This window comes from Mustela lutreola, chromosome 2 (genome assembly GCF_030435805.1).
Source record: "Mustela lutreola isolate mMusLut2 chromosome 2, mMusLut2.pri, whole genome shotgun sequence".
In the NCBI taxonomy this organism is placed as follows: domain Eukaryota; kingdom Metazoa; phylum Chordata; class Mammalia; order Carnivora; family Mustelidae; genus Mustela; species Mustela lutreola.
Window position 1 is genome coordinate 143,603,296 of NC_081291.1, and position 23,888 is coordinate 143,627,183.

At 39.5% G+C, this 23,888-nt stretch overlaps 1 pseudogene; it reads right to left on the reverse strand.

Annotated features, from left to right (window-relative positions):
• LOC131825598 (vomeronasal type-2 receptor 1-like) overlaps positions 1 to 18,884 on the reverse strand; it is a 38,144-nt pseudogene extending 19,260 nt beyond the window's left edge.
• Between the last annotated feature and the right edge of the window lie 5,004 nt (positions 18,885 to 23,888).

The following is a 23,888-nucleotide window of genomic DNA, read 5'->3' on the forward strand; positions in this document are numbered from 1 at the left end:
GAAGAGAAATCATAAAGATCAGAGCAGAAATCAATGAAATAGAAACCAAAAGAACAATAGAACAAATGAACGAAACTAGGAGCTGGTTCTTTGAAAGAATTAATAAGATTGATAAACCCCTGGCCAGACTTATCAAAAAGAAAAGAGAAAGGAACCCAAACAAATAAAATCATGAATGAAAGAGGAGAGGTCACAACACCAAATAAGAACATATTATGAGGAACCCTATGCCAACAAATTTGACAATCTGGAAGAAATGGATGCATTCCTAGAGACATATAAGCTACCAAAACTGAACGAGGAACAAATAGAAAACCTGAACAGACCCAGTAAGGAGATTGAAACAGTCATCAAAATCTCCAAACAAAAGCCCAGGGCCAGACGGCTTCCCAGGGGAATTCTACCAAACATTTAAAGAAGAATTAATTCCTAGTCTCCTGAAACTGTTCCAAAAAACAAAAATAGAATGAAAACTTCCAAACTCATTTTATGAGGCCAGCATCACTTTGAACCCAAAACCAGACAAGGATCTCATCAAAAAAGAGAATTACAGACCAATATCCTTGATGAACACAGATGCAAAAATTCTCTCCAAAATACTAGCCAATAGGAGCTAACAGTACATTAAAAGGATTATTCCAGGGCTGCAAGGTTGGGTCAACATCCGCAATGATACAATACATTAATGAAAGAAAGAACAACACCATATGATAATCTCAATAGATGCTAAAAAAGCATTTGACAAAGTACAGCATCCCTTCCTGATCAAAACTCTTCAAAGTGTAGGGATAGAGGGCACATACCTCAATATTATCAAAGCCATCTATGAAAAGCCCACCACAAATATCATTCTCAATGGAGAAAAACTTAGAGCTTTTCCGCTAAGGTCAGGAATATGGCAGGGATGTCCATGATCACCACTGCTATTCAAAATAGTACTAGAAGTCCTAGCTTCAGCAATCAGACAACAAAAAGAAATTAAAGGCATCCAAATCGGCAAAGAAGAAGTCAAACTCTCACTCTTTGCAGATGATATGATACTATATGCAGAAAACCCAAAAGACTCCACTCCAAATCTGCTAGAACTTGTACAGGAATTCAGTAAAGTGTCAGGATATAAGATCAATGCACAGAAATCAGTTGCATTTCTTTACACGAACAACAAGATAGAAGAAAGAGAAATTAAGGAGTCAATCCCATTTACAATTGCATCCCAAACCTTAAGATATCTTGGAATAAACCTAACCAAAGAGGCAAAGAATCTATACTCAAAACTATAAAGTACTCATGAAAGAAATTGAGGAAGACACAAAAAAAAATGGAAAAATGTTCCATGCTCCTGGATTGGAAGAGCAAATATTATGAAAATGTCTATGCTACCCAAAGCAATCTACACATTTAATGCAATCCCTATCAAAAACCCAACCATTTTTTTCAAAGAAATGAAACAAATAATCCTAAAATTTGTATGGAACCAGAAAAGACCTCGAATAGCCAAAGGAATACTGAAAATGAAAGCCAAAGTTGGTGGCATCACAATTCTGGGCTTCAAGCTCTATTACAAAACTGTCATCATCAAGACAGTATGGTACAGGCACAAAAACAGACACATAGATCAATGGAACAGAATAGAAAGCCCAGAAATAAACCCTCAACTCTATGGTCAACTAATCTTTAACAAAGCAGGAAAGCATGTTAATGGAAAAAAGACAGCCTCTTCAACAAATGGTGCTAGGAAAATTGGACTGTCACATGCAGAAAAATGAAATTGGACCATATCCCCACACCACACATGAAAATAGACTCAAAGTGGATGAAAGACATCAATGTGAGAAAGGAATCCATCAAAATCCTTGAGGAGAACACAGGCAGCAACCTCTTCGACCTCAGCCGCAGCAACTTCTTCCTAGGAACATCACCAAAGGCAAGAGAGGCAAGGGCAACTATCGGGACTTCATCAAGAACAAAAGCTTTTGCACAGTAAAGGAAACTGTCAACAAAACCAAAAAACAGCTGACAGAATGGGAGAAAATATTTGCAAATGACATATCTGATAAAGGGCTAGTATCCAAAATCTATAAAGAACTTAGCAAACTCAACACTCAAAGAAAAAATTATTCAATCAAGAAATTGGCAAAAGACATGAACAGACATTTCTGCAAAGAAGATTTCCAGATGGCCAACAGACACACAAAAAAGTGCTCCACATCACTCGGCATCAGGGAAATACAAATCAAAACCACAATGAGATATCACCTCACACCAGTCAGAATGGCTAAAATTAAGTCAGGAAATGACAGCTACTGGTGAGGATGCGGAGAAAGGGGAACCCTCCTACACTGTTAGTGGGAATGCAAACTGGTGCAGCCACTCTGGAAAACAGCATGGTGATTCCTCAAAAGTTGAAAATAGAGCTACCCTACAACCCAGGAATCTCATTACTGGGTATTTACCCTAAAGATACAAATGTAGTGATCCGAAGGGGCACATAAACTGCTGCTATAAACAAATGTTTATAGCAGCAATGTCCATAATAGCCAAACTATGGAAAGAACCTAGATGTCTATCAACAGATGAATGGATAAAAAAGATGTGGTGTATATATATACAATGGAATACTATGCAGCCATCAAAAGAAATGAAATCTTGCCATTTGCGATGATGTGGATGGAACTAGAGGATATTATGCTTAGCAAAATAAGTCATTCAGGGAAAGACAACTATCATATGATCTCCCTGATATGAGGAAGTGTAGATGCAATGTGGGGGGTTGGGGGGGGTAGGAAAAGAATAAATGAAACAAGATGGGATCAGGAGGGAGACAAACCATAAGAAATTCTTACTGTCACAAAACAAACTGAGGGTGACCAGGAGCAGGGGGTAGGGAGAGGGTGGTGAGGTTGTGGACATTGGGGAGGGTATGTGATGGTGAGTGCTGTGAAGTGTTTAGGCCTGGCAATTCACAGTCCTGTACCCCTGGGGCTAATAATACATTATATGCTTATTAATAAATTAAAAATTTTAAAAAAAGAAGGTAGAAATAATCAGGATTCGTAAGCCATCTTTCAGTTCTAGAATGCTAATCTCTGAACTTCACTTAAGTGAAGGGGGAAAAAAAACTATTTTGCACAAGGTACTGTTTTGAGGGGGTTTACTTTCATTCACATCAAACCCAATAAGAAAACTCTATTAACAAATGGGAACTTAAAAATGCTCATTTAGGTCACATAAGCAAGCTATTCTTCTAGGTAGGTGTGTGATAAATCATCTATTAAATACTAAAGCAAGTCAATGGTTTTATTAGTATGAATTCTTTTAATGTGAAACTATACCATGAAGTAAAACAACAACTTACCTGCCTAGGCTCAAAGTCAGATATATATGAACAGGTGTTTCCAGGAACATATGGCCCATGTCCTTCTTCAAGTCTAGTTAGACCATCCAAAGTGCAAGCCAAGAATACACCGCTTATTTGACATTTTTTTTGAATCTCAGCTGAGACACATCCAGATACGTATTTTTAAGATCTTCCAACTCTTCGTCTCTGTACAGAACTTTTCAGACGCGGCACGTAATCTGTCATCCTTTCCCGTCACAGTTACATTATGGTCAGTGTTGTATGGAACACTGCTATTGGGTCAAGTACAGTTAAAAGCGGTTAGCCAGAATGCAATGGTCAGGACATCATTTGGCTCCTTGCCAGGATATACATCATAAAGAAATTCTTTTAATCCTGGTATATCAGCTCTTGGTATTGTAAATCCAATAATTCCCCCCAAATATGGGAAATATTCAGGCCTTGCGATGAGGGCTGAAGTAATCCAGGCTTCACTCACTATCCATATACTGTCTGTTACGTTATGGTGAACCATTTCCAATGCAAAAGAACTGGGGTCAATATCAGATGCATAAAGCAAAACAACTCTGGCCGTGGAGTTCTTTATGGCATCAACAGCTTTCTGCATTTTCTCATTTGAAAAGACTTTGGGAATTATTTCAGAGTATGCAATACAGAGGTTGGCGCTCTCCATTCTTTCCCTAAGAGTTTTTACTCCACATTTTCCATAATCATCACCAGCTGCTATGATGGCTCTCCAGGTCCACCCAACATGTTAGATGAGTTGGACCATGGCATCCGACTGGATCTTGTCACCAGCTACTGTGCAAACATAAGATGAGGACTGGTGTTTGTCACTAAGAATTGAGCAGGTAGAGGCATAACCCACCTACAAACACAGCTGGAGTAACAGCACGGAAAAGGAGGTCTTCTGCCCTTTCATCTACATTCACATGAGACTAGATGTGGGAGTAAAGCCATCCAGGCGCTATCTTGGCTCTAGCTTCTCACCCACGGGGACGATGGAGAGAGTGGATTCACAGTGTACTTGGCAGGCCAGTTCCCTCCTGCTCTTCCTCTCTTCCCCCCTTTCCTCGGCCCCTCTTCATTGTGTGTATGTGTTTTCCCACCACCACTCCTTTCCCTCTTTTTCTTCTCTTTCTTATTTTCTCTCCACCAGGACTGCTAAGTGTTTAGGTCTTGAGACTCACTGATGGAGGGTGGTAGGAAACTCTACTGCACCCACAGGTCTAGCTGCATTCTCCAACAAAGTGGCACTCATTTCATAGGTGCTTGTCTAGAAAAATGAAAAGATTTTAAAGATTTTTTTTTTTTTGCATTTTGCCAGTGATTCTTATATTTTCATCAGTACTGTGAATTCTCGAGCCTCACATGTATTTCTGCTATGCCGGACCCCCAGTCTCCCTGACTCTACAATGAGGAACATATGCTACATTCTCCCCTAACTCATTCCTTGTTATTAATATGTCACCATCAATAGGGCCTCCTATATTATAATTCCATGTCCCCATGACTGTCAATTCCTTTATAAGAGACGAAATATTCCTATTTTCTCTTTTCTCTACCACTTGTCCTATTCTTACTCCACTAGCTAACGTTTACATTCTGCTTTGGAAACTCGCTAGCAGCAACATCAGGGAGGTCATATATAGGAAAGAATGTCATTTAGGAAGCACAGATGCCTGACTTTTAATTCTGGCTCCATAGTTAGTGTAAGACTATAGACAAGTTACTTAAACCCTCTGAACCTGTTTCCCCATGAGTAGAATCAGGTAATGACATCTATATATTAAGTACAACTAATATATACTCAGTGGCTTATAATGAATAATACACACATTATATTAATATAAATGTTATATAATAAGAGTATATTAAGTGAAACAACCAATGTGAAAATGTCGTATGGATTTCTTTTCCTTCTTTGAAAGGATTTAAATGAGAAAATCAATCAGAGGTTTCTAGTCAGTCTGGATCACAGGTGGTTTTTGGTGGAAGATAGGGCTCAGGGGAACCGTTCGACTGAGCTGCATGAAGCCCACGCCTAAGATGTCAGCTGTGTCACCCAACCCCTCCTCTTGGTTCTGTTTCTCAGTGTTTTCCTGTTCCTCCTACATTCGTATTTGCAGCTTTATAAAAGAAATACGATGTAAAGACTACTTTTTACAATTACTTCTAATTCTCCCATTACTTTAGTAACACAAATAAACTTAATCATCATTCACATTAATAAATCTGGACTATACTGTAATGATCCAGCCTTAGAAATACTTATAGAATTTTATTTATATTTTCTTAATAATCCTTTCTTCCTAATATCCTCTGTTCTTAAGTTGAAACTTGTTCCAAGTCTCTGAATTTAAAATTATCAGATGGTCACCAGAGGGGAGGTGGGTAGGAGGATGTGTGAAATAGAAGATGGGGATTAAGGAAGGCGCTTGTTGTGATGAGCACAGGGTGATGTAGGGAACTGTTAAATTACTATATCATATACCTGGACCTAATATAACATTGTACATTAACTAACTGGAATTAAAGTAAAAACTTAAAGTAAAAAATGTATATTTTTAAGTAAAAAACAAAAATTCCATAATGTTAGCATCCCAAAATTCTAGCTATCTTGTGAGATCCACAGGCCCATTTCAGTACATTAGTATAAGGAGCAAAGAGTCATGAATAATAAGCTTTAATATAGGCAAGAAACAAAATGAGTTATTTATAGCACCTAGCACCAGCCAACCAGCCAACCAACCAACCACCTACTCAGTATTTTTCCATCACCTACTCCGTGCCTCACTCAGTGCTTAGAGTGCCATGCCTCAAGGGGTACAAATCAGTAACTCACAACCTCTAGGCAAAAATTAAAGCAGAATCCTAAGGGATGAAGAGGAGCCTGAAATGGGGGCCAGGGTGGCTCAGCCAGTTAAGCCTCTGACTCTTGATTTCCGCTCAGGTCATGATCTCAGGGTCCTGAGACTGAGCCCCTTGCAGGGCTCAGAGCTCAACAGAGAGTCTGCTTGAGATTCTTCCCCTCCAACCCCAACCCCTCCTCCCTGCCCCATCTCACCTGTGCTCTCTCCTTTAAATAAATAAATTTTAGTTTTTAAAGAAGAGGCTGAAATCACCTTCAGGTAGGCATCAGGTTACACTTGCTAAGCCCAGACTGAACAGAGAAATTAGGGGCAGCGGCTTCACCATGGTCCCTGCTGGTCTCTGCATCTCATCTCAGCCTCACCTGAGCACCTTACTATCTACCGCAATTAAGCCAAACATAGCTTGTGATTCTTCACAAGCTAGCACCCAGCATGGTATTCTGACATACCTGAGTACACCTATGGTAAATAATATAACGCTAGAATTCTTGATAAGGCAACTGATGAGAATGATCCAATCTGTTCCAACAATGTCTGCCAGAAATGCTCCAGTACTCTTCCTAAAATTGAGCTTGTTTTCTTCCTTGCCTGTAAAGAATACCAAAGCTGCTTCTACAGATTTGCAGGTGATGGAACAGATATCAAAAAACCGATAGCCTGAAGTGATATTGGGCAAAATATCCTTCTTCTTCATCTCGTTGATTGTGTGTATTATGGTTTTCATCCAGCAGAAACCCCAAAAGTTAAACCTGGAAAAGAAACAGATTTGTAGGCATTTGACAATGGGTGGATCTTTGGGGGTGGGGGACACCAACCTTTAGCTGGGAGTGATGCTGAGAGCATTTTGTGAGAATCTGAGCAGGCACCTCCCTGGCGTGACCATGTTAATATTTCATAACGATATTGCAAACTTCAAGGGTTCATGGATGCGTCATATTCACTGGTGACTGGTTTGGGCGAGGAAGCACCCTTTTGCATATTTTCTTTCTCTAAATATCTTCCATATGATCTAATCTCCCCAAACTGCTAATTATGTCTTTTCATAAAAATATCTTTATATTCCCTGCTCTCTCTACTACATGCAGTACTAAAGAACCCCTCAATACATTTTTTCCATTCATTGGAAGTCCTTGATGCCACATGACTCCTTTCCCATCTTACTCTCCTATAAGTTTCTCTTGTTTTATTCTGGACATTGATTATAATTAAATTATTTAAAAACATGAAAATACTATAAAAGTATATCAAAACAAAACACAAAATTTCTACACACTATGTAAACCATGACTCCAATTTAATCATTTTTCCTGCCATTATTTGATTGTTAATGTTGAGAGATTTTTTTTAATCTTTAATTTAAATTCAATTCACTTAATATATAGTATATTATTAGTTTCCAGGGTAGAATTTAGCAATTCATCAGTTGCATATAACACCCAATGCTAATTCCATTAAGTGCCCTCCTTAATTCCCATCACCCAGTTACCCCATCCCACTACTAACCTCCCCTCCAGCAACCCATGTTGACAAATTTTTTAATTGAAAAAAATGTCTCCTTTCTACCATTTTCATATATAACCATGATTAAAATGCCTCCCTCTTTTCATCCCTCAGCCATGAAAGGGAAAAATATTTCTCATGTAATTCAGCAACACAGTTTTTTTTTCAATTTCTTCTCCATTGAAAAATAACTATTCTATTCCCAATTTTTGTTCTTCCCAGTTTTTTTAATAAACATATAATGTATTATTTGTTCCAGGGGTACAGGTCTGTGAATCACCCAGCCACCCTATCCCTCCCTTGCCCCAGCAGCCCTCACTTTGTTTCCTGAGATTAAGAGTCTCTTATGGTTTGTCTCCCTCCCCAGTCCCATCTTGTTTCATTTTTCTCTCCCTTCCCCCCAAGAGTCCACATTCTGCCTCTCAAGTTCCTCATAAAGAGGGATCATATGATATTTGTTTTTGTCTTATTGACTTGTTTCACTTAGCATAATACTCTCTAGTTCCATCCACATCAATGCAAATGGCAAGATTTGGGGGTTTTGATGGCTGCATAGTATTCCATTGTATGTATATATACATCTGCTTTACCTATTCATCTGTTGATGGATATCTAGCCTCTTTCCATAGTTTGGCTATTGTGGACATTGCTGCTATAAACATTCGGGTGCACATGCCCCTTCAGATCACTACTTTTGTATCTTTAGGGAAATACCCAGTAGTGCAATTGCTGGGTAATAGGGTAGCTCTATTTTCAACTTTTTTAAATTTTTTTTTTTTATCAGAGAGAGAGAGGGGGAGAGAGCGAGCACAGGAAGACAGAATGGTAGGCAGAGGCAGAGGGAGAAGCAGGCTCCCCGCTGAGCTAGGAGCCCGATGTGGGACTCGATCCCAGGACGCTGGGATCATGACCTGAGCAGAAGGCAGCTGCTTAACCAACTGAGCCACCCAGGCGTCCCTATTTTCAACTTTTTGAGAAACCTCCATTCTGTTTTCCAGAGTGGCTGCACCAGCTTGCATTCCCACCAACAATGTAGGAGGGTTCTCCTTTCTCCACATCCTCGTCAACACCTCTCACTTCCTGACTGGTTAATTTTAGCCATTCTGACTGCTGTGAAGTGGTATCTCACTGTGGTTTCTATTTGTATTTCCCAGATGCCCAGTGATGTTGAGCACTTTTTCATGTGTCTGCTGGCCATTTGGATGTCTTCTTTGCAGAAATGTCTGTTCATGTCTTCTATTTCTTGATTGGAGTATTTGTTGTTTGGGTGTTGAGTTTGATAAATTCTTTATAGATTTTGGATACTAGCCCTTTATCTGATATGTCGTTTGCAAATATCTTCTCCCATTCTGTCAGTTGTCTTTTGTTGACTATTTCCTTTGCTGTGCAAAAACTTTTTATCTTGATGCAGTCATAATAGTTCATTTTTCCTTTCTTCCTTTGCCTTTGGTGATGTTCCTAGGAAGAAGTTGCTGCGGCTGAGGTCAGAGAGGTTGCTGCCTGTGTTCTTCTCAAGGATTTTGATGGATTCCTGTCTCACATTGAAGTCTTTCATTCATTTTGGGTCTATTTTTGTGTGTGGTGTAAAGAAATGGTCCAGCTTCATTCTTCTGCATGTGGCTATCCAATATTCCCAACACCATTTGTTGAAGAGACTGTCTTTATTCCATTGGACATTCTTTCCTGCTTTGTTGAACATTAGTTGACCATAGAGTTGAGGGTCCATTTCTGGGTTTTTTATTCTGTTCCATTGAACTATGTGTCTGTTTTTGTGCCAGTACCATACTGTCTTGATGATGACAGCTTTGTAATAGAGCTTGAAATCTGAAATTGTTATGCTGCCAACTTTGGTTTTTCTTTTTCAACATTCCTCTGGCTATTCAGGGTCTTTTCTGGTTCCATATAAATTTTAGGACTATTTGTTCCATTCTTTGAAAAAAATTGATGGTATTTGGATAGGGATTGCATTAAACGTGTAGATTGCTCTAACATAGACATTTTCACAATAACAATATTTGTTCTTTCCAACCCGTGAGGATGGAACATTTTTCCTTTTTTTTTTTTTTCTGTCTTTTTCAATTTCTTTCATGACTGCTTTATAGTTTTCTGAGTACAAATTCTTTGTCTCTTTGGTCAGAGACAGGTACCTTATGGTTTGGGGTATAATTGTAAATGGGATTGACTCCTTAATTTCTCTTTATTCTGTCTTGTTGGTGTATAGAAATGCAACTGATTTCTGTGCATTGACTGTATGTCCTGACACTTTACTGTATTCCTGAATGAGTTCTAGCAGTTTTGGACTGGAGTCTTTGAGTTTTCCACATGAAGTGCCATATCATCTGCAAAGAGTGAGAGTTTGACTTCTTCATTGCCAATTTGGATGCCTTTTATTTCTTTTTGTTGTCTGATTGCAGAGGCTAGGACTTCTAGTACTAGAATAGTAGTGATGATAGTGGACATCCCTGCTGTGTTTCTGACCTAAGCGGAAAAGCTCTGTCTTTCCCCCTTGAGAATGATATTCACTGTGGAGTTTTCATAGATGACTTTGATGATATTGACATATGTACCTTCTATCCCTACACCGTGAAGAGTTTTGACCAAGAAAGGATGCTGTACTTTGTCAAATGCTCTTTCAGCATCTATTGAGGATATCATATGGTTCCTGTTATTTCTTTTATTAGTGTATGGTATCACATTGATTGATTTGTGGATGTTGAACCAAACTTGCAGCCCTGGAATAAATCCCACTTTGTCATGGTGAATAATCCTTTTAATGTTCTGTTGAATCTTATTGCTAGTATTTTGGTGAGAATTTTTGCATCCATGTACATCAGGGTTATTGGTCTATAATTCTCCTTTTTAATAGGATCTTTGTCTGGTGAGAATTTTTGCATCCATGTACATCAGGGTTATTGGTCTATAATTCTCCTTTTTAATAGGATCTTTGTCTGGCTTGGGGATCAAGATAATGCTGGCCTCATAAAATGAGTTTGAAAGTTTTCATTCTATTTCTATTTTTTGGAACAGTTTCAGGAGGATAGGTATTAATTCTTTAAATGTTTAGTAGACATCCCCTGGGAAACCATCTGGCCCTGGGCTCTTATTTGTTGGGAGATTTTTGATGACTGCTTCAGTCTCTGTTCAGGTCTGTTCAGGTTTTCTATTTCTTCCTGGTTCAGTTTTGGTAGTTTTTACATCTCTAGGAATGCATCCATTTCTTCCAGATTGTCAAATATGCTGGTGTATAGTTGCTTATAACATGTTCTTATAATTGTTTGTATTTCTTTGGTTTTGGTTATGATTGCTCCTCTTTCATTCATGATTTTATTTATTTGGGTCCTCTTTTCTTTTTGATAAGTCTGGCTAGGGGTTTATGAATCTTACTAATTCTTTCAAAGAACCAGCTCCTAATTTCATTGATTTGTTCTACTGTTCTTTTGGTTTCTATTTCATTGATTTCTGCTCTGATTTTTCTTCTCCTGCTGGGTTTAGGCTTTCTTTGCTGTTCCTTCTCCGGCTTCTTTAGGTGTAGGGTTAGGTTGTGTACTTGAGACCTTTCTTATTTCTTGAGAAAGGCTTGTACCACTATATATTTTCCTCTCAGGACTGCCTTTGCTGTGTCCCACAGATTTTGAATCATTGTGTTTTCACTATCATTTGTTTCCATGAATTTTTTCAATTCTTCTTTAATTTCCTGGTTGACCCATTTATTCTTTAGAAGGATGCTGTTTAGTCTCCATGTATTTAGGTTCTTTCCAACTTTCCTCTTGTGATTGAGTTCTAGCTTCAGAGCATTGTGGTCTGAAAATATGCAGGGAGGGGAGGAGTCAAGATGGCAGAGAAGTAGCAGGCTGAGACTACTTCAGCTAGCAGGAGATCAGCTAGGTAGCTTATCTAAAGATTGCAAACACCTACAAATCCAACGGGAGATCAAAGAGAAGAAGAACAGAAATTCTAGAAACTGAAAATCAACCCCTTTCTGAAAGGTAGGACTGGAGGAAAAGTGAATCCAAAGCGATAGGAAGATAGACCCCAGGGGGAGGGACCAGCTCCCGGCAAGCAGCTGAGCAACGGAGCACAAAATCGGGACTTTTAAAAGTCTGTTCCACTAAGGGACATCAGAGGCTAAACTGGGGTGAAGCCCACGTGGGGTCAGCGTGGCCTCAGGTCTTACAGGGTCACAGAGGGATTGGGGGTGTCTGAGTGTCGCAGAGCTTGCAGGTATTAGAACAGGAAAGCTGGTTACAGAGAAAGAGCCGTGGAGTGAGCTCACAGCTGGGGGTTACCTTGAACCGGTTGCAGGCTTGGTGAGCTCGGAGCGTGGCCGGAGGCAAGGGAGATGGGAGTAAATGGGCGCTGTCCTCTGAGAGTGCACTGAGGAGTGGGGCCCCGAGCTCTTGGCTCCTCCGGGCCTGAGACCAGGAGGCCACCATTTTCATTCCCAGCCTCCGGAACTCTATGGAAACTGCTCAGGGAACAAAAGCTCCCGAAAGCAAACCCGAGCGGATTACTCAGCACAGCCCCTGGTAAGGGCAGTGCAATTCCGCCTGGGGCAAAGACACTTGAGAATCACTACAACAGGCCCCTCCCCCAAAAGATCAACAAGAAATCCAGCCAGGACCAAGTTCACCTACCAAGGAGTGCAGTTTCAATACCAAGGAGAGCAGCGGAATTCCAGAGGAGGAGAAAGCAAAGCACGGAACTCATGGCTTTCTCCCTATGATTCTTTAGTCTTGCAGTTAATTTAATTTTTTTTCTTTTTCAATTTTTTTTTCTCTTCTTCCGCTAAATTTTTTTTAACTTTTACCTTTTTTCTTTATTTTAACGTTTTTAACTAGTTTATCTAATATATATAGATTTTTTTCTTTTTTATACTTTTTCTTTATTCGTTTTCTTTTTTTAATTGTTTTTCTTTTTTTTTTTTTCTTTCTGAGCTTTTTTTTTTTAAGATTTTTTTTTTTTTATTTGAGAGAGAGAGATCACAAGTAGGCAGAGAGGCAGGCAGAGAGAGAGCGAGAGAGAGGAGGAAGCAGGCTCCCTGCTGAGCAGAGAGCCCAATGCGGGACTCGATCCCAGGACCCTGAGATCATGACCTGAGCCGAAGGCAGTGGCTTAACCCACTGAGCCACCCAGGCGCCCCTCTGAGCCTCTTTTTATCCCCTTTCTCACCCCTCATGATTCGGGATCTCTTCTGATTTGGTTAAAGCATATTTTCCTGGGGTCTTTGCCACCCTTTTAGTACTTTACTTGCTCCTTCATATACTCTTATCTGGACAAAATGACAAGGTGGAAAATTTTACCACAAAAAAAAGAACAAGAGGCAGTACCGAAGGCTAGGGACCTAATCAATACAGACATTGGTAATATGTCAGATCTAGAGTTCAGAATGACGATTCTCAAAGTTCTAGCCGGGCTCGAAAAAGGCCTGGAAGATATTAGAGAAACCCTCTCTGGAGATATAAAAGCCCTTTCTGCAGAACTAAAAGAACTAAAATCTAACCAAGTTGAAATCAAAAAAGCTATTAATGAGGTGCAATTAAAAAATGGAGGCTCTGACTGCTAGGATAAATGAGGCAGATGAAAATATGCAGGGAATGCTCCCAATCTTTGATACCAGTTGAGACCTGATTTGTGACCCAGGATGTGATCTATTCTGGAGAATGTTCCATGTGCACTAGAAAACAATGTGTATTCTGTTGCTTTGGGATGGAAAGTTCTGAATATATCTGTGATGTCCATCTGGTCCAGTGTGTCATTTAAGGCCTTTATTTCCTGGTTGATTTTTTGCTTGGATAATCTGTCCATTTCAGTGAGGGGAGTGTTAAAGTCCCCTACTATTATTGTATTATTGTTGATGTGTTTCTTTGATTTTGTTATTAATTGGTTTATAGAGTTGGCTGCTCCCACACTGGGGGCATAGATATTTAAAATTGTTAGATCTTCTTGTTGGACAGACCCTTTAAGTTTGATATAGTGTCCTTCCTCATCTCTTACTATAGTCTTTGGCTTAAAATCTATTTGATATGATATAAGGATTGCCACCCCATGTCCATTAGCATGGTAAATTTCCCCCCTTACTTTAAATCTGGAGGTGTCTTTGGGTCTAAAATGAGTTTCTTGCAGATGGCACATTGATGGGTCTTGTGTTTTATCCATTCTGACACCCTGTGTCTTTTGATTAAGGCATTTAGCCCATTTACATTCAGAGTAACTATTGAAAGATATGAATTTAGTGCCATTGTATTGCCTGTAAGGTAACTGTTATTGTATATTATCTCTGTTCCTTGCTGGTCTACTGCTTTTAGGTTCTCTCTTTGCTTAGAGGACCCCTTTCAATATTTCTTATAGGGCTGATTTGGTGTTTGCAAATTCTTTTAGTTTTTGTCCTGGAAGCTTTTTATCTCTCCTTCTATTTTCAGTGACAGCCTAGCTGGATATAGTATTCTTGGCTGCATATTTTTTTCATTTAATGCTCTGAATATATTATGCCAGTCCTTTGTGATCTGCCAGGTCTCTGTGCATAGGTCTTCTGCCAAACTATTTCTACCATTGTATGTTACAGGCCCTTTTTCCTGAGCTGCTTTCAAATTTTTTTCTTTGTCACTGAGACTTGTTAAGTTTTACTATTAGATGACAGGGTGTGGACCTATTTTTATTGATTTTGAGAGGGGTTCTCTGTGCGTCCTGGATTTTGATGCTTGTTCCCTTCCCTAAATTGGTTAAATTCTCTGCTATAATTTGTTCCAATATACCTTCTGCTCCTCTATCTCTTTCTTCTTCTTCTGGGATCCCAATTATTCTAATATTGTTTCATCTTATGGTATCACTTATCTCTCAAATTCTCCCCTTTTCATCCAGTTGTTTATCTCTCTCTCTCTCTCTTTCTTTTCAGCTTCTTTATTCTCCACCATTGGTCTTCTATATCACCAATTCTTTCTTCTGGCTCATTTATCCTATCATAAGAGCCTCCATTTTTATTGCATCTCATTAATAGCTTTTTAAATTTCAACTTTGTTAGATTTTAGTTCTTTTGTTTCTCCAAAAAGGGGTTTTATTTCTCCAGACAGGGATTCTTTACTATCATCTATGCTTTTTTCAAGCCCAGTGAGCATCTGAACTCTGATTCTGACATCTTACCAATGTCCATATTGATTAGGTCCCTAGCTGTTGGTACTGCCTCTTTTTCTTTTTTTGTTTTCTTTTGAGGTGAGTTTTTCCAACTTGTCATTTTATCCAGATAAGAATAGATGAATGAGAGAACAAAATACTAAAAGGGTAATATTGACCCCAGAAAAATGTACACTAACCAAATCAGAAGAGACCCAATACTGGTAGAAGAAGAAAGGAGAAAGAAAAAATCAAAAAAAAGTTTTATACATATATATACATATATGTGTATATATATGTATATATGTACTTATACATATATATGTATATACATATATATGTATGTATATATGTACACACATATATACATATATATAAAACTTTTATATATATGTGTGTATATATATAAATACATGTATATGTATATATACACACATATATATAAAAGTTTTATATATATATATATATATAAAACAGAGCCACACACTTGATTTTGGATATATTTTGTAGTCTGTTAGAAGAACCTGCCTCCCCAAATTTTAAAGAAAGAAATATTATACACACACACACAGACACACACACACACACACACAAAATAAAGGTAAACACAATGAAGGGATGGAATATGTAAAGATGAAAATTTTAAAAGGTTCTAAAGTAGAAACCGATGAGATAAGAAGTTGGTTTAAAAAAAAATAGAAGAGAATGTGATCATGCTGGAGACTAGAACAAATACACACGCTAGATTTAGGGTATATTTTGATCTGTTAGAAGAAACTGTATCCCAAAATTTTAAAGAAAGGAAAACTTATATGTATACAAAAAATAAGTTTAAATACAATGAAGGGATACAATATGACTATAACAATGAAAATTTAAGAAGATTTTTAAAAAGGTATTGGTGGGATAAAATCATGAAAAAATGGTTAAAATGGGAAAGAGGAAAATTTTTTTAAAATAGAATAAGAAAAAAATAAAATTTAAAAAATTTAACTTTAAAAGACTGAAGAATCATGGGGGGAAAGTCATGAATTCTATGTGTTGATTTCCCCTAGCTCTGGAGTTCCACTGTTCTCCTTAATTGGTAAGCTCGGTCTTGGCTGGATATTCTTGCTGATCTTCTCGGGGAGTGGCCTGTTGCAGTGAGTCTCAAATGTCTTTGCCCAAGGTGGAATTGCACTACCCTTGCCAGCCACCAGGCTAAGCAATCTGCTTGGGTTTGCTCTTGGTAGCTTTTGTTCCCTGAATACTTTCTGTACAACTTTGGAGGATGGGAATGAAAACGGTAGCCTCCCAGTCTCTGACCCAGAGGAGACAATTGCTCAGGGCCCCACTCCTCAGTACACCCTCAGAGAAAAGCAGTCAATCCCTCCCATCTCCCTCATCTCCAGCCGTGCTCTGTGCTCATCTGGCCTGTCACCAAGCGTTGCTATCTCTGGTACACAGCCCCATTTGGAGTCTCCAAACCCAGCAGATTCCTGCAGCGTGCTCCTGATCTCCTCCTCCCAGAGGATGAAGGGGGGGTCTCCCCAGATCTCCACTTGTGGGGTCCTTCCTCAAAGAGCAGTGGCCTCACTGTGCCGTGGATCACTGTTTAAGGTAACCCTGAGCTGAGAGCCCACTCCTCAGCTCCGTCTCTGTAGCTGGCTTTCCTGCTCTTATACCTGGGAGCTCTGTCGCTCCCCTGGTCTTTTTGTGATCCCATGGGTCCTGAGACCACACTGTCCCTATGAGGGCTCCACCTCCCCCACCCCCCTCACCCTTGCTCAGCCTCTGGAGTGACGCCCCTCAGTGGAGCAGACTTCTAAAAGTTCCAATTTTGTTTCACTGCTCTACTGCTTGCTGGGAGTCAGACCCTACCCCACATATATTGCTTCAGATTCACTCTCCGCATGTCCTACCTTCCAGAAAGTGGTCGCTTTTCTGTTCCCAGAATTGCTGCTCTTCTTCTCTTTGCCATCCTGCTGATTTTTTAGCTTGTCAGAATCATTTGACAACTATCTAGCTGAATCCCTGGGACCTGAGGAAATTTAGGTCTCCTACTCCTCTGACATCTTGCTCTGTATCTGTTCTTCCCAGTTTTAACTAAACTTTAATCTATGTTAAAAGCAAATAGGTACCTGGGGGGCTCAGTCAATTACGCATCTTATTCTTGAGCTCATCTCTGGTCTTGATCTCAGGGTCATGAGTTCAAGCCCCACATTGGGCTCCACATTGAGTATAAAACCTACTTTAAGAAAAAAATTTTTTAATTAAAAATTTTATTTTTTTAAAGATTTTATTTATTTATTTGACAGAGAGAAATCACAAGTAGATGGAGAGGCAGGCAGAGAGAGGGAAGCGGGCTCCCTGCCAAGCAGAGAGCCCGATGCGGGACTCAATCCCAGGACCCTGAGATCATGACCTGAGCCGAAGGCAGTGGCTTAACCCACTGAACAATGTAGCTGTGAGCAAAAGCCCTTCTCATCCCTCTTCCCTTTGCTTCCCTGTAAGGAAGGGAAAGAATTAGAAGGTCCAGGAAAGAGGTAAATGAGATTGATTGCAACCCTTTCGTTTTGCCAACAACATTACTGTTTATCCATCCCTCTAATGATATTTCAAATACACAGCCTGAAACAAGATAACAGAAAAGAGTAAAGATTTAATTGTATAAGAAGCTGCTAAGGATCACCTGGTAGTTCAGTAAGCTAAGCATCTGCCTTTGGCTCAGCCCCATGTAAGGCTCTCTGCTCAGTGGAGAGTCCGCTTCTCCCTCTCCCTCTATGTGCTCTCTGTCTCACTCTCTCAAATAAATAAATAAATAAATCTCTTTTTTTTAATTTGCTATAGTTTACAGCATGCATTTATAATCATAATTGCCATGCAGCATCATAGAAATGCTCACTATATAAGTGGGTCCAATATAAAATTGTGTCCTTACTGTGTTCACAACTGCGCAAAAATTATGGTTGCATTTAAATACACAGGACTGAGAAAATAAATGGAAAAGAGCTGCTTTGTTATGGTAGTAAAGTAGTGAAGAGTTGTTTTCCTTTGTTTTAATTTCTGGCATTCTTTTCATAGCTAAGGTGTGTGTTTTGATGTGTGTGTGTGTGCGTGTGCACGTGTGCCATGCACACATATGCAAATCTAAGCCTTGTTTACCTTTCCTTTCTTAAAATGCATTGTTAGTAAATTCAGATTATTAGTTATGGATTCCGTGTCCTCACGTGACAATTTTAGTGTGAGGAGAGGAGGGTAGAAATCTTCAGGGCAAGGAATCTTACTATGAATATTAGCTCAGAAATAAATGGGCATCCCCACATCGTGTATTTTCACTTGAGAGCTTAGTGTAATAGCAATTTTCAAGAAAGCTGCAACACTGCATTGCGTTGGTGCTCCTCAAACCTTAATGTGCACGTAAATCACCAGGAGGTCTTGTCAAAGTGCTGATTCTGACTGGGCAGATGTGGGAGGCAGCCTGAGATTCCACATTTTTAACAAGTTTTTAGGTGTTACCGATGTTGCTGGTCCACAAACCAGCCTTTGAAGAGCCCTGCGCTCTCTTGTACAAAACCTGTCTTTTTTCTTTCTGAAGTACAGAAGTGGGAAAGGACCCACTTGAGGCCAACTTTTCTCGCTTCTTTTCTAGCACTCCTAGGGTGTCCACCTAGGAGAAACTGAGGCCCAGAAACAGGCAGTGTATTTCCTACATCAAATAAATAGCATCAGAGTCATGGCCCCAGTTCCAGACTCTGACTCCCACACCCCGTACTCTTTCATCACTTGTGTCTGATGAAAAAGAAGACAAGAAAAGCAGCTTACCCTTCATGTTTTGTGGAGACTGCCTCCAAAATAGACTCATTTGCCAGGATACTCCTGTATTGAATAGGAAGCAATCCTCCAATAACAAGTGAGGGATTTGGGGCATCTCCATACTCAATCAGATCAAACTTGCCCAGCAAGCGACAGTTGTGTTCTTCTTTCTCTTCTTTGCCTTCAAGGCCAAATCCAGCCCATAGGAAAGCAAGAAATCCTAGAACCAAGCATTTCTTTCTGCAGGCCATTTGACTAAGGCAGATTCAGGAGAAACAACTGATGTTAAAAGCATTATCAAACCACCTCGATAGAGTGTTACAGTGAATGTGTGCAAGCTACCTCCCAGTGGAGTCGGCTTACAATAATATATGAATGACAAAATTGTGGGTGCTGAGTGTAAAAGAGTCATTTCATTTTGTAGAAATTGTCCCTTTTTTTTTTTTTTATTATAGTCAGCCTCATTCATTCTCATGTCATCTGCCCTTGTGGGAACTGCTCCTGTCCCAAAGGTGAGGGGGGGATGCATTCTGTTTCATCACAAAGTATGAAAAGAAGTTAGCATCAGGCCAACCTCTTTACTTCACAGTATAGAAAACGTCAAGTGGAAAACCTTGGGGGATTTGGAAGATATCATTTTGAATTAGCCTTCTGCCACTTGCATTAGTGTGATGGTGGCAAAGTCACCTAACTTCTGTGCCTCAGTGACTAGGATCATCGTAAGCCATCCTAGAATAACTTTGTGAAGCCCATAAGAGTTCAAGGAACATTTTTCACATACATCATTTTCTTTAACCTACTCTTCAGGATGAAGTGCTATCCTTGGCTCCTTTTGCTGACTTTGTCACTGGGGAATCGAACAGATGGTTAGAAGTAATCCTCATCTCTTCCTCCTCCTACCTCTCTGTTCCTTTTCCTTCTGCTTCTTCTTCTTCTGCTTCTCCTTCTCTTTCTCCTTCCTCTGCCCTGTCTTCTACTTCCCCTTTTTCTTCTTCCCTTTCTTCTTCCTCCTCTTCTTCTTCTGACACAAGGGCCTGAGAATTTCTGGGTTCTTTCCTAAGAATCCTTCCTCCTCTGCCTTCTTGCTAATCTCCTTTCAGAGATGTCTCCCAGTTTCTTTCTTTAGGTCCCCCTTTGATGCTTCTCAAACATCTCTCCTTGGAGTATAAATTCATAGAGTATTTTCAGAGAACAATCCAATAATATGTATCAGGAGCATGAAAAATGTGTATACCATTTGATCATGGGATTTTACTTTGAAATAGTTATTTCAAGGAAGTCACAGAGATCCATACCCACATTATGTATAAGGATATTAAGTATGGTTTTATTTATAATAGTAAATATGGATCTAAATGTACACAATAGAGAATTTCTAAGATCAGTTATAATCTAGCCACATGATGAAATACAAAGGAGCTATTTAAATCATAGTTTAGAAAAATGTTTACTCACAAGGGAAAAGCTCACAATATGCTTAAAGTGGAGATAACAGAGCAAAACAGCATATAGAGTTACGTTCTAAATTTATAAAATTTACCAATATGTTATAGTTCTCTTTGCCCATATATTTCTATTAAAAGCACTAGAAAAAAAAAAAAAAAAAAAACACTGCAAATTGAAATCCCAAGAGGAAAAAAGACCAAAAAAATCCCTTTCCCCACTATTTTAACAAACGAGTAGACACAATTTTGTGTTCATTTCCAGTCCAGGTCAACACCCCATCAGTATTTTTAATTACATTTTCATGGTAGATTGTGGGTGATTTTAATTTTCTTCTTTTACTTTTCTATATTTTCCCATATGTTCAACAATATTCTTGTATTTTTTTTATAAATGGAAAAAAATGAGATGGCAAAAAAGAAAAAAAATACTACTTCTTTTTTACAATGCCTCCATACATGCATATTCAACTCCCCTACCAGCCCCACCACACACACGCACACACACACACATCACCATCATCATATCAGTAGCACTTCAGTCACCTGGGTCCCACCAAACTGCATAGAGAAGTCATTTCCTTCACCTTGACCCACTGAAGGATTTCCAGCACACATTTGTTGGGTAAGTGTCATCTCTGACCCTGGGGAATCCCCCAAAGAGAGTCTCTCCCATTACTATTACTTCCCATGGCTTGGTCTCCCCACAGCCAACAAAGCCTTCACAAGTGAGCATACCCCTGGCCTTGGGGTGAGTGACACTTCCATCTGTTGAATGTCTGGCCAGTCTTAGTTTTCTAAAATGTGGATGGTCCGCAGGTACTACCCACAGACTTTTGAAATGAGATTGCAAAGATTTAAGGAAAAAGAGAGCTTTCCAGAGGACTCTATTCCCTGGTATGCTTCAGAGCCTGGCTTCATCCAAACCAGTTGGCACTCTGGCTGACAGACCACTCCTCACCAGCAACTTGAAAATACCTCTCTTGAGCTGTAAAGGCTGGTCTTTCTTGGAACTATCTGGAACTATTCTTCCTTCATGTTTGCTTTCTTTCTTACCAGAAGGCAGCTGTTTCTAGGCAATTACCGGTCTTGTTGCCAAGGGCTATCCTTTCACAAAGATACGTTTATCACGAAAGAGGATCTGTCCTAATCCTCTGGGCAAGAGCTGTGCTAGGGACCACTAAAAAAGAAAAAAAAAAAAAATCACTAAAATAGATTGTTACATGAATAACAAAAACTAGCATTTTTATAGCATTTTACATCTTACAGATTGTTTCCACATGGGTCAGGAACAAGATTCAATGTTGATGAGGCCTCTGATTGGTGCAGCAGCATCTGGTAGCAATGTTTTCATAATTCCCACGAAGACAGTATATTTTACCAGAGGCCACAAAGACTACATTTTCCAAATGTAGTAGAATTCATCAAAAATGAGGCAAATAATAGGAAAACAACATCAGGGCTCTTCCGCAGAGGGTTTTTATTAAAGGCAGTGATGGATGCTCAACACCTCATTTTTTGCTTATAACATGCTATGTGCCTGGTTTTCTTTTGTTCATTTTACAACTGAAGAGATGGGAGTTCACAGAGCGAGTACATGCTAACATGCAGACAAAAAAACCCATGTGGTTGGGAGACAGGACACAGACTGAGTCGCTAAAACTGGGTCCTAGATCTGGCTTCTTTGCTACCCAGCCCTCTCTTCATCTCCTTGGACCACCAGCCCTTCATCCCCAAACAGCAGACTTCGGACAAAACAGCCTTTTTCAGAGTCCATGGGTCCTAAGGAGTCAGTGGGGTTCAAGTTCTCAAGGTTCATATCCAATGGCAGCTTAACTCTATGCTATGACAACAAGCAGTGACAAGTTGTTTTATTAACTATTGGTGTGAGATTCTTCTTTTAGTCATACTTTGAACCTAATTGCCATTTCCATAGGACTGATTCCGGGTACTCTCAGTCAAGGCAAAAGACACCAGATGAATGTTAATGCAAACGGCCATGAGTGCCATGTGTCTGCACCCAGACTCCTGTATCTGAGTCTGTACGTCTTCACCACCTTCCCCCAAACCTGTTTGATCCTAGCTGTTCTCTAAGGGCCCTGGCAAAGGTCAGGCTCCCTTCCAGGAGCAATAATAGATTCTGCCCAGACTTGTCTCTGGCTTCAAACAAAGGAAAACACCTGAGTTTCTAAAGGTTACAAGAACCATCTTATTAACAAAGGCTGAAGGAGTACTTAAAGGCTGATCTATGATTTACAGGAAAATGAAAAGCTCCAGATCAGCTGTGGATGATGGTTCTTTGCGCTTCTGAAAAGCACATGCATTAGAGCCATCGGTGAACTCATGGCTGGCTACCGTCGCTTGGTCGGACACAACTTGTCAGATGGTATTTGACTTTTATATTTCTCTGTGATCCTTTTTGCTTTATAATCACTTAGGATCCTAGATAATATCCATGCCACACCATGAGATGAATGGACACACTAATCCACCTTATTTTCTCATTTTTCATGCAGAGCTGTCCTTCTAAAACAGCCAAGAAATGAACATGACCCCTAGTTATATATGTTTAAATTGCTGTTTTTGCTTTACAAAATATATACTAGATTTTTTTAATGTATGTCTCCAACAGTTCAAGGATTGCTACTTGTATTGAATTTTGTGACATTATGACATTATGGTTTGCCAGTATCTTGATCATGAGAAGAAAGGAAGACTAAAAATAAATTTGTTTTCATAAGTATATTAGTATGTGAAGTGCAAATCATTGATGAGTGGCCCTGGGATACATTAACAAGTAGACTTTGGGATTGTTTTTTAAACCTGTCAATACTAACAACTTGTTAGAGCCTCATGTACATCTCTAAATAGAGAAAGCCCTTGATTACAGTCAAGGAGAGAGACACTCAGACACGGCAGGCATACAAAATTTTAACCAGGCACCTTGCTGAACTGAGAAAGCCACAGGTTACTATTTCTTGTGCTGCATCTATTTTCAGGGGAACAATCTGACAGGCTGATTAATGCCCTGTCTCTGAGTCAACTGATGCACTAAGCAGCAAAATTTCATCACATAAAACCTAGCGCATCCTTTCTCCCTGGCTGTGTCCTGTGTGACCGACCGAGCCACGATGTGCTGTGCTGGAACAAAGAGGGTAAAGATGGTCAGCAATTGACTAGAAAGAGGAAACTGTTATCATCACACACTTCTAGAGAATAAGCATCTATTTTTAATAAAATTTGAAATGAAAACAACCTGACCAGTTTGAACTCATGCCTGAAAAATTCAACCAGCTTGCCTGCATCCAATCTTGGGCCCCTTCTATTTCCATTCCCACGCTGATGGAAATTAACTATGTCAATCCCCAGTACAGTCTTTAAAAATGCATACATCCTTACTGAAATGTAATTTACATACCATAAAATTCACCTATTTAGAGTGTGCAATTCAGATTTTTAGCATATTTGCTGACTTGTGCAACCATCACCACCATCTAATTTTAGAACATTTTCATCGCACAAAAAGCAGCCCATTCCCATTAGTAATCATTCTCCACTCCCCATCACCTCTACCTTCAAACCTAGATAATCGTTAATCTACTTTTCTGCTGCCAAAGGTTTCCTTATTCTGGATATTTATATAAATGGAATCATATAATATGTGATCATTCTTACTGGCTTCTTCCACTTCGCAGGGTGTTTCCAAGGGTCATCCTTGTTTTAGCATGTATCAGCACTTTACTCCTTCTTATTACAGCCTTTTTATCACCTGTAACATTCCGTTGTATGAATAGGCCACATCTTATTTGTCCA